Genomic DNA, 10,478 nt, shown 5'->3' on the forward strand with positions numbered 1-10,478 from the left:
GCGGTTCGCCGCTCCTGGGGGCCCAGGCGCCCGGGCCCGGTGGTGGGGAGCTGACCGAGAGCGGCGGGCGCTCGGGTCCCGTTTTCCGACTGTGCCGTTTGGGCTGTGAGGGTTGGGTTGGTAACGCTCCTGCGCGCCCTAAGGAGCCCCTTTTCCGCCGCAGCAGCCGGTGGAGGGACGGGAGAGCCAGGGACTCAGGGACCGGGGCTCGGGGACGCGGAGCCCGGAGCCGGGCGGCGGCGGCGGCGGCGGCGGCGGCGGGTCGCCCCCTCAGGACGGCGGCGGGCAGGGGCGGGCCCAGGTCCCGGCGGCGGGGCGCTCCCCCGACCCCGCCGGCCCCCCACCCGCGAGGATGCGCGCGGGGGACGGGAACCCGGTACCGCGCTCCGCTCGCCTCCACCTGCGGATCTGGGGCGCCGGGCCGAGGGTGCCCCGGGCCCCTTCCCCTTCCCCGGGGCTCCCGGCCGAGCGGTCCCGTCCCTGGAAAAGGACCCGGTGTCCAGCGAAGCGGGCGCTTACCCGGGTAGAGGCGGCTCCCGGCGCGGGCCGCCCTCGCACGTCGGCCCGGGAAGGTGCGGCTGCGCTGCGCCGGCTCCGGCGCCCGCCGAGCGCCCTGCACCGCCGCCCCGGCTCGGACTTCCTCTTCCTCGGGCTCGGCCCCGCCGCTCGGCCGCGCTCCCCGCTCGGCGGCCGCGCCCCGACCCGCCCCTCCCGGCGCAGGGATGCGGGCCCCGCCGCCGCGAGCAGCGGATCTGCGGTGCCTCCTCCCCTCTGCCCGGGCGAGAACGGTGGGGAGGTGGAGGGGGAGAGAGAAGGAGAAAGAGATTAAGCACTTGGACTTGTCTCTGGAGCGTTGCCAAAGAGAGCAGTCAAGTTACAGCCCCCGGGGGAAGAAAAAATTACACACACACACAAAAAAAAATCCCTGCTACTGTTTTCGTAGACACATGACTTTTCTTCATGTTCCGGGATCCTCAGGTTTAGCTTTCTCTTAGACGTGATAGTTTCCCATATGATTTTGTAAAAATAATACCCCGAATGATTAATTCGACATTTTAGTAGTAACACAGAAGCTCTGGGGTAATAATATGTACAAAGAGGGAGGAAGCTCACTGTTTTTCAGGCGTCATTACCCTAATGACCTCAGTTAATGTACCAACTAAACTTTGCTTAGAGAAAGTAAAAGTGGAAAAGGAGGCAAAGAAGACTAATCTTTGAAATAGCCAGATAGGTGTTTAAAGGCACCGGCTGTGTGTGCAGTGAGATGATGACCTGAGTCGAAGGTGCCTAAGATCAACGTCAAAGGCACGCGAAGTGATTTCTCAGCACTTACCTCCCTTCAAAGGCAGCCGTATGTGTTAGCCTATTGACTCCATTAGGTTCTGTAGTTCTTAAGAGTGCACTCTTACATGACTTGTTCACAGCTCTTCAGCTTTAGCAGTTACGAGCTGTGTGGCCTTGAGAGAATTATTTAACCTCTCTGTGCCTCAGTTTCCTCATCTGTAAAATGGGGATAATGATGACAGCGCCTACCTCACAGAGTTGCTTCTTGTGATGTAAATAAGATAATGCCCAGGAAAGGCTTAGAAGGTTCCTGGCACACTTGCTGGGTAAATGTTAGCTATTATTGTTGTTGATTTCCCCCTTTTATCTGCTCTGATGCATGCATACGGTTATGAAAATTATCATAAAGATATGAAATAAAATAAGGTTTTGAGCAGTAGGGCCACACAATGTCGTAATTCTCTCCCTACAACGTGCAGTTTGTATTCTGTTTTACAATTTATTTTGTCTCCACAACTGACTTGCATTACCTAAAGCTATGAGACTGGGTTACGCTCGGGGTCCATTTACCACGGAATATTTGCAACGCAACTCAAACAGGTTTTTGCCATCTTCAAAGCATGGTTTCCATTGATCTTGCAATACCCTTGTGAGGTCGGCAGGACAGGGGCTAGTTTCTTTTCACAGACAGTACCTGCAGACTCAGGAGGCTGAATCAGACCCTTTCCAGTACCCAGAGCTCACACAAAACCGTGCCGGTCACACCGTCTCTCGATGTTGTTACCTTCCATGAAGGGAGCAGGCGTCCATCACCGTACGGCATGTACCACATTCATGGTCTCTATCAATCCTGTGAGCTAGGTGCTGGCCCTCATTTGACACTCAGATTCAAAGACCTTAGTTTCAAAGAGCCTAACTGATGTGTTAGTGTCTGACAGATGGGGTTTGGGGACCACTTGGAGAGGAAGGGAGGAGAAGCAGGGTTTCCTGGTTCCCTGCAAAATGTGCTCTCTGCTTCCCCACTCCCCAGCCCCACAGAGTCACACAGATGACTTAGAGTAAAGCAATTAGTGAAGTGGTGTGACCATCGACTCTGACACTTACTAGCTGCACGTAACAATTCTGAACTTTTGCTCTTTATCTACCTAATGGTTATTATATTTCCTGCCCAGCTCACTTCATTTCACCTCAGTGTATTGATGAGGTGGGAGGTGGCTCCTGGAAACAGGAGTGTGAAATCTCTTTTGTTGATGCTGCGTGCCAAGCATAGCATTAGGTACCTAACCCGCATTATTACTCCTGATTCCCAAATAAGCACATTCTGCCCTTCATGTCATTAGAGAGTGACCTTGAAATCGCCTGGTCTGACACACCGTGTATCTAGTTTATCGTGTGTGTCCTGGGCTTAGGTCAATTCTTAACTCATAATAGATATAAAATGTTCAGTGGGTGGAAGGATGAAATGAAAGCATGAGTTGTAAATGCTGTCACGCAGCAGTCCCTGTTGTAATATGCTACTCTTCCCCTTTGTGGAAAATAATCCAATGGAATCCAATGGAATGACTTTCTAATGATGCATCCAGTATTGGGAAAATTTTTTTTGTGAAAGGTCTTCCTGATGCTATTATTAATATCAGTCAAAGTCAAAGAAGGGAAACAAACCACTTAAAGTATCTATAAAAAAGAGACTTTAATGCAGGGAATTGTCTCCACAAGTGACAGAAGAACCAAGAATCCAACTGGAGACAGTGAGGCAGTCCAGAAATTAACAATAGTGGAAAGCCACCATCACCCCTGGCAGAAAGGGCGGGGAGAGGGGTATGTTACAGATGGGAAGTATCTGCCCAGTGAAATAGCCACCGTCTTAGACACTGGCAGGGAGGGGGAGAAATACCTGTTTCCTCCCTTCCTTCACCCTCCGGTCCAGTACCTTGCATTGGATGAAGCCAGCTGAGAGAGGACTTGGAATACTCCACTTGCAGGGACATCCCCGCTGTCACCCTGCAATCTAGTGATACTGAGCAGGAATAGGGGCACAAAAGATCTAAAGGCAACCAACCTAGACCTAGTAGATCTCTCAAATCATACCCTTTTCTTTCCTGAATAGATCAGATCTAGAAGAAATGTTTTTGCTTTTTGAGATCATTGAGTATCTCTTACGGTTTCTCAGTCATCCCTCATACAAACCTATAACCCCTAAATTACATACAAGGTCACAGCCATTCAGGAAGTTTCAGTGACTTGCTCAAAGCCACACACTCTATGCGGCAGAGTGGGCTTCAGACACGGGGCTGTGCATTCTGGTTCCCCATGTGTCCCACTAACTCAGCTATTTCTAGCGAAAGGCAGTGCGACGAGACACAGTCTCGTATAGAATCACATTTCAGGGTCACTGATCCATGCACATGTAGGAGTTAATGTTTGCAAAGCTTACAGAGTTAAAAGGGTGGATCATGCCTTGCTTTCATTTTATGACTTTGGATGATAACTTTTATGGTGCTGATGATGGCTGCACTCAATTTATGATCACCCAAGATCAGAAATCTCCTGTCCACTAGATTATAGGAGCACCACAGAAAAAACACAGGTGGCATTTATCCTTTTTAACTTTCTAAGCTATTTCTATTTCAAATTTGGTTTGAAAAAGATCTAGAACATTCTGACCATGTCAAAGCATTTGGGGTAAGAGAAGGGACTTATGGCAGAGTCTCATGTAGGGAAGACAGAAAACCAAGAATGTAAGCAAATGCATCGTGGCTTCAAATTCTCTCCAGTCAGGAGTGGAGATCAGAGTCGATGCTGGTGCTGGTATTCCTGTCTCTCAAGCCTCTAATCAGCTAGAAGATTTAAAAATCAAGAAGTTGTGCTTACCCTAAAGAGTGAGAGGTAAAATAATAAAGGTCCCTAGTTATTAATGACTAGCTAAGTTGGGCTTAAAAGTAGGTAGAGGAGGGACTTCCCTGGTGGTCCAGTGGTTAAGACTTCGCCTTCCAGTGCAGGGGGTGCGAGTTCAATCCCTGGTCAGGGAGCTAAGATCCCACATGCCTCATGGCCAAAAAACCAAAACATAAAACAGGAGCAATGTTGTAACAAATTCAATAAAGACTTTAAAAATGGTCCACGTCAAAAAAATCTTGAAAAAAAAAGTAGGTAGAAGAATTCACCAGAAATCCTGATACTTCAGAATATCTGCATTGCTGGCTTACAACAGAGCACCTAAATTTCCCTTTACTAGTGCCTAGTGGCTTAGGACCTGGTGTCCAGGAGGCAAGTGTAAATTCGTTATCTATCAAGGATAATAAATATAGTGAAGGGTTACCCCACCCATTATCGGGCTAGCATAGTGAGGGCATCAGATTCCTTCAAAAGCGTAATCACCTGCTGCTAAAGAGGCCCCAGTAGAGGAGGATGTCCTCAGATATCAGCCAGAGCAAGAAGACAGCAAAGAAGCACCAAGAAATGCAAAAGGCATGACAGAAATGTGCCAGGATAACAGAAACGTGTGAAAATAAGAACTGTACATAGCTCACGGCCACCATCATAATTTTATCTGTTCCTTCAATTGCCTAAACGTTCTCAATTTTGATCAATATAGTAAAGTAAGATGTATGTGTACATGCTTTATAAATATTGATATCTGCAGGAAAAAATTAACCAAAGCCAATATTTTTGTATGCAGATGGCCTGAATATCTCTGTGGTACCACCATTCTCAGTGGTATTATACCAAAATAAAGTATCACTGGACAATTTATGCTTCTGCTTTAGAAGTAGCCTTATTTTCAAGTTCATAATAGAGTACACATTTGAAGCTCTTGTAATTTGATGTATTTTTTGAGCCTTTTTCTCTGTCAGATGTGTTCGAGGGAGGAGTTACTTCCAACTTTATTTCTCAAAACAACTATGTTTAGAAGTTCCCCTCAGGAAGAGTCCTTTGGAAATGGAGGGGGGTGGCAGTGTTTGGTTGTCCCAATGGAAGGGGGAGTCTACTGGTGGTTAGCTGCCAGGGTGGCTAAACTTTCTGCCATCTGGCACAGTCCCGCACCACAAAGTTTTGTCCCATCCTAAATACCAACAGCATCTCCTGAAGTGCATGGGGAGGAGTCCCTTTAGCCTGGACATCTCAAATTTAAGCTCTTTCAGGGACCAGGCTAGGAAGACGTAAAATATAGTAAGATTAAGGTTTTACCGTGCATGATGTTTCATTAAAGGCCACTGGAAACACAGGGACTCTAGAATATTGGGCAGAGGCAGAGCAAAGGACCAGTGATTGGCGCCTGTTGTGGTGATGCTGGTCCCAGGGATTCCTGGGTCCCATCCCTCCTCTCACTCAACCAGGCAGGTTGTTTAGACCTTATTTGCCAGTTGGAGTGTGTGGATTGAAGGAAGAGCACATCTGAGGCTCGGTTAGTACATGAGCTAACACAAATCAGGAGGGGAGAGATTTTTAGCCCACTGAAGCCCATACCCTTCTGTGTTGCTACCTTCAAATGGAGTTTAGTGATTATCTAGTTTTCCTTTCTTCCGTACGACTTTAGACTTAGCCTTACTACCTGTGAGAAAAGATCTGAATGTATATGCTGTAGAAAGGAATAAAAACAGAACTACTTTTAGAGAACAAAATGATCAGCGGAAAAGGGGGAAACGCCATAATTATTCTTATTCATTAATGCCAAAAAAAATGGTCTTTGAGACTGTAAGTTGGCAGTTCTCTTTCAGATCCAACATCATCTTAAAAATAATTATCCAAGGCTTCCCTGGTGGCGCAGTGGTTGAGAGTCCGTCTGCCGATTCAGGGGATGCGGGTTCGTGCCCCGGTCCGGAAGGATCCCACATGCCGCGGAGCGGCTGGGCCCGTGAGCCATGGCCGCTGAGCCTGCGTGTCCGGAGCCTGTGCTCCGCAACGGGAGAGGCCACAACAGTGAGAGGCCCGCGTACCGCAAAAAAATAATTATCCAGGGCCATCACTGAGGTCTCTGTATAACAACTCTTTAGAAGCTGCTGGCAAATTTGGAGACTTTGGATATTCAGTAGAATGCTCTTCTTTTTTTCATTTCCATTTCTAACAGTGGCAGGCTGTTTCTTGAAGGATAAAAAAATACCTTATTCCAAGCAAAAATTCTAGAAGGAAAAGTTCCAATGAAACCAAGCTTTCAAGATCGTTCTTGCATCAGCTGCAAAATGTTGTTTAAAATGTTTGGGAATAGGAATAAAATGATCTAGAATTGGGTTTTCATATAACAGTTAATAAGTTCAACTATGAACTTTTAAATAGCTCAATCCTGTAAGGCAAATTTACAAAATTAAATCCCATGAAATTCTCAAAAAAAAAGGAAAATTCATTTTGAATGGGGAACATTGATATTTGAAAGTATGAAGACCTAAAATTTAAGAAGAGTTTAATAATGGGGGAAGCAGTTATCAGTAGGCTTATAACACACGGTCTTTGAAGGAAGTGTGATGACACAGGGGAGCAAAGGTAAAGTAAGCAGTGAATGGAGAAAGATTGAGATTTTGTTTTATTTCTGGGAGCTCCTTAAAAAATGAGAACTGATGATGATATCATTCTAACCCCAAGATACTTTCAAGTTAGCACCTTCAAACTTTCTGATTTGCTAAAATATTATGGTAAACTGAGCTTTTCTCATATATGTAATTTATAATAAATATCTCAAACGTACGTTTTTCTCCAAATTCTTTTGTTATTAAACTTAGGAACAATTTTATTCACCACCTTTACCAACCAGATTCTATTAACAGAGAGTATCCTGGAGAAACTTAAGAATTATTAAGAATAAATGAAATATTTTTAACGTATATTAGTTTTTTCATGCTTGCTCTGTGAATATACCTTGAATATTAAGAATCACGTGTTGCGGGCTTCCCTGGTGGCGCAGTGGTTGAGAGTCCGCCTGCTGATGCAGGGGACACGGGTTCGTGCCCCGGTCCGGGAAGATCCCACATGCTGCGGAGCGGCTGGGCCCGTGAGCCATGGCCGCTGAGCCTGCGCGTCCGGAGCCTGTGCTCCGCAACGGGAGAGGCCACAACAGTGAGAGGCCCGCGTACCGCAAAAAAAAAAAAAAAGAATCATGTGTTGCATCCATTAAAGACTGGGGAGATCTCCTAACTGTTTCTCTTGTATCCCTACTCTCGTCAGAAGAGAAATGAAATCCACCTTCCCATCACAATCAAAATTGCATATGTATTTCTGCCTCTTTGTCTTCTTTCTAGACTTCTTTCTTTTTTCTTTTTATTTCTGAGCCCCCTCCCCCTCAAAAAGTCAACTTGATTTATATTGTCAAAATCCTTATTCCCATTAGTGTTTTCTTTCCAGCTTAATTCTGCGAAACCTGACTACGTGATACCAACATATTGCGTATGAATTCTGAGATGTTCCACTTTTCTTTGGAATTTTGTGATGAAACAAATTAACCAGAAACAGAAGAAACATCATGCTTTTTCTGGATTTGTTACATTAGAAATCATTCTTTTAAAAACGGGTTTCTTCATTTTTGTAATTTCCCTTGACTTATTCATCATAGTCGGACAACTGTCTTAGGTACAGACCAAACCCTCCTACCAAATATCTAGACAGAAATATGATAGAGGATGGAAACCCCACAAATTACATTACATTACTGCCTGTGTAGACTGGAGTTCTTTGTAATGCGATTAACTCCAGCCACACCCAGGATACTGGTTTCAAAGTAAGTTTTTCTGTAATTACAGAAGGACTTTGTTTATGGAGAACCCAGTTGCATGATCACTTTCCAGCAACCAAATACTTTTCTGAGAGTTGACTCTCACATTCCCAGCAAGATGTTTTGAGCTCCTGTTCCTTTTAGGAAATGCATCCTTTCACCTTTCAAGAACAGAAGGGGTCTTTTAAAAGTATTCAGCAAGTTAAAAAAAAAAGACACACCTGATGTGGGCTAATTCAATTAATAAACGTCTCCTGTAACCTTATAATTAAAAATATCATACATCATGACGAAGCACTGTCATCGGTTCTTTCCAGTCCTCTTACTCTGGCTTTACTTCAATTCCTCATCACGTACTTCCCCGACAGGGCAGGTCCACTTTCAGGCTTGCATGCACTCTGCTCAGTGCTGCTGCCAGCCTGATCTCAGTAGGACACTGTTTGCATAGCTAACAACACAGAAAGGACCCTCATATGGTGAAAAGCAAAACCAAGCTGTGTGGGCGGGAAGGACTTTAAGAGTGTTGACCCAGAGAGTACTCAAAGACTCAAGCCTTCTGAGTAGTGAGGAGACTTGCCCAGTGGCCTACAACGTGCACTTCTCTCTCTGCACTAACCCCTGGCCACTGCTCTTCCCAGGCCAGGAGGCATCTCAGGCCCCTTTCCCCCGCCGCCCCCCAGTGCTGTGGTCCTGTCCAGAAAGGAAGCTCTTCCCTGGGCTGTCACTCGAAGCTGGGGCAAGTGGCTTTGCAGAGCTCATTTGGAGGAGAACACGCCTAATTAAATGTCAGCATTGTCCAGGCGTGCACAGGGGTGAAGTGGGAAAAAATGTAGTTGAGTTTAGGATTATAGTGAGGAAGTGTCTCTACTTACACATTTAACTTTGAGAAATTGTAACTCGACTGAGAGTTGCTCTCTGAATTATATTCTGTTTTATCTCGTGCAAGGAAATAATCAGCCTAGTGTGGATTATCATGGAATGTGGCCCAGTTAGGTACCTATAAGCATCACCAAATTATCTTAAATCAGGACGATGAAAGAAGAAGGGCTTGACAGGCTTGGGACAAACATATTTCCCTGAAAAGAAGGTGATGGATGTGAAGCCTTACAATGTCAGTCTTATTTGTTTTATAAATTTCTTAGTAAGAAAGACTCAAACACTTTACTGGGTTGTCTGCGTACTATTTGCCATTTGTTGTTTACATATGCACTTATATTAGAAAACTGTATATGAGTTATCCCATAATGTGGATATGTTAATTTCGTATTTGCTGACTTCACAGTATTATGTGTTCAAAGAGCCCCTCAGGATGGTTAAAGAAAAGTGCTTGAACCAGGGGACGCCACTCTCAGCTTGATACTCACAGTGCACAGACAAGGGAAGGAACATCTGTCCTCATACAGGAGAGGAAGTGTATACCTCTCACGTGAACATCGGCCACGCCTTGAACAAACTTCATTGGCTCCCTACTTTACAATCCAGTTCAAATTTCTTAGCCCACTATTTAAGGCCTGTTAATCTAGTCCCTACGGACCACCTTGTCTTTTATCATTATTATAATTATTCCACCCAAATGTTTCAATTAACCAAATCTACCAATAAGTAGTATCCCCATATTATATGATATCAGGTGAATTTCTGTGTTTGTGGCTGAGATGTGCTTTCTTGTGTTCTTTGAGGCGACATGCTGCCCTTCCTCCAAGGAGAAGTTTTAATTCCACTTCTTGTAATGGGTTTTCCTAAACACTCCAGGGATAAGCTCCCCGCTCAGAATGTCCAAACCATGCTCTGCCTACATCCTCTTCCCCTAAAACTGCAACAGGGACCAAACTACTTTACTGGATGTGTACTCAACGTGTGATTATTGACGAGGGTAAGATAAGACATATGAGACAGTTAATTTCATAATGGTCAAGCTTGCATGTACACATTAAAAAAAAAAACCTTGACAAACAAAATTGATATAATTGAAGGTGGTTATTCATATAATACAATGATTCTTTGATGGATTCTTTAAAGTCAGAGCCTCTCTACTGAAGTATTTTTCACTACATGGCTAACTACTTGGCAGATGCATAGGGGATAAATAGCTTAAACTAGATTAAGCGTACCTTTAGTGCATTACTCATGTCCCTCTTCATAGAAGAAGGCATTCTCCACGTGGCCATAGAACTTTCTGGAATTGGAAAGTTCTGTTCAATGAATGAGACGATGCTGTGAATCCATGGCTGCTACATCTGAAGTGCAAAGCTAGTAAATCACAGACTGACAGAATTTTTCAGAACTGGAAAGGAACAGTCTAGTGCAAACTTTCAAACAATTTCCAAAATAACCCGTGCCAAGAAAATAAAATAAAAATGCCAATTTATTTGTAGATGACTAAATATGTGGGGCAGTATTTTTTTTTGTTTTTTTGTTTGTTTTTTTTGCAGTACGCGGGCCTCTCACTGTTGTGGCCTCTCCCGCTGCGGAGCACAGGCTCCGGACGCGCAGG

The sequence above is a fragment of the Phocoena phocoena genome, chromosome 12 (assembly GCF_963924675.1).
Source record: "Phocoena phocoena chromosome 12, mPhoPho1.1, whole genome shotgun sequence".
In the NCBI taxonomy this organism is placed as follows: Eukaryota; Metazoa; Chordata; class Mammalia; order Artiodactyla; family Phocoenidae; genus Phocoena; species Phocoena phocoena.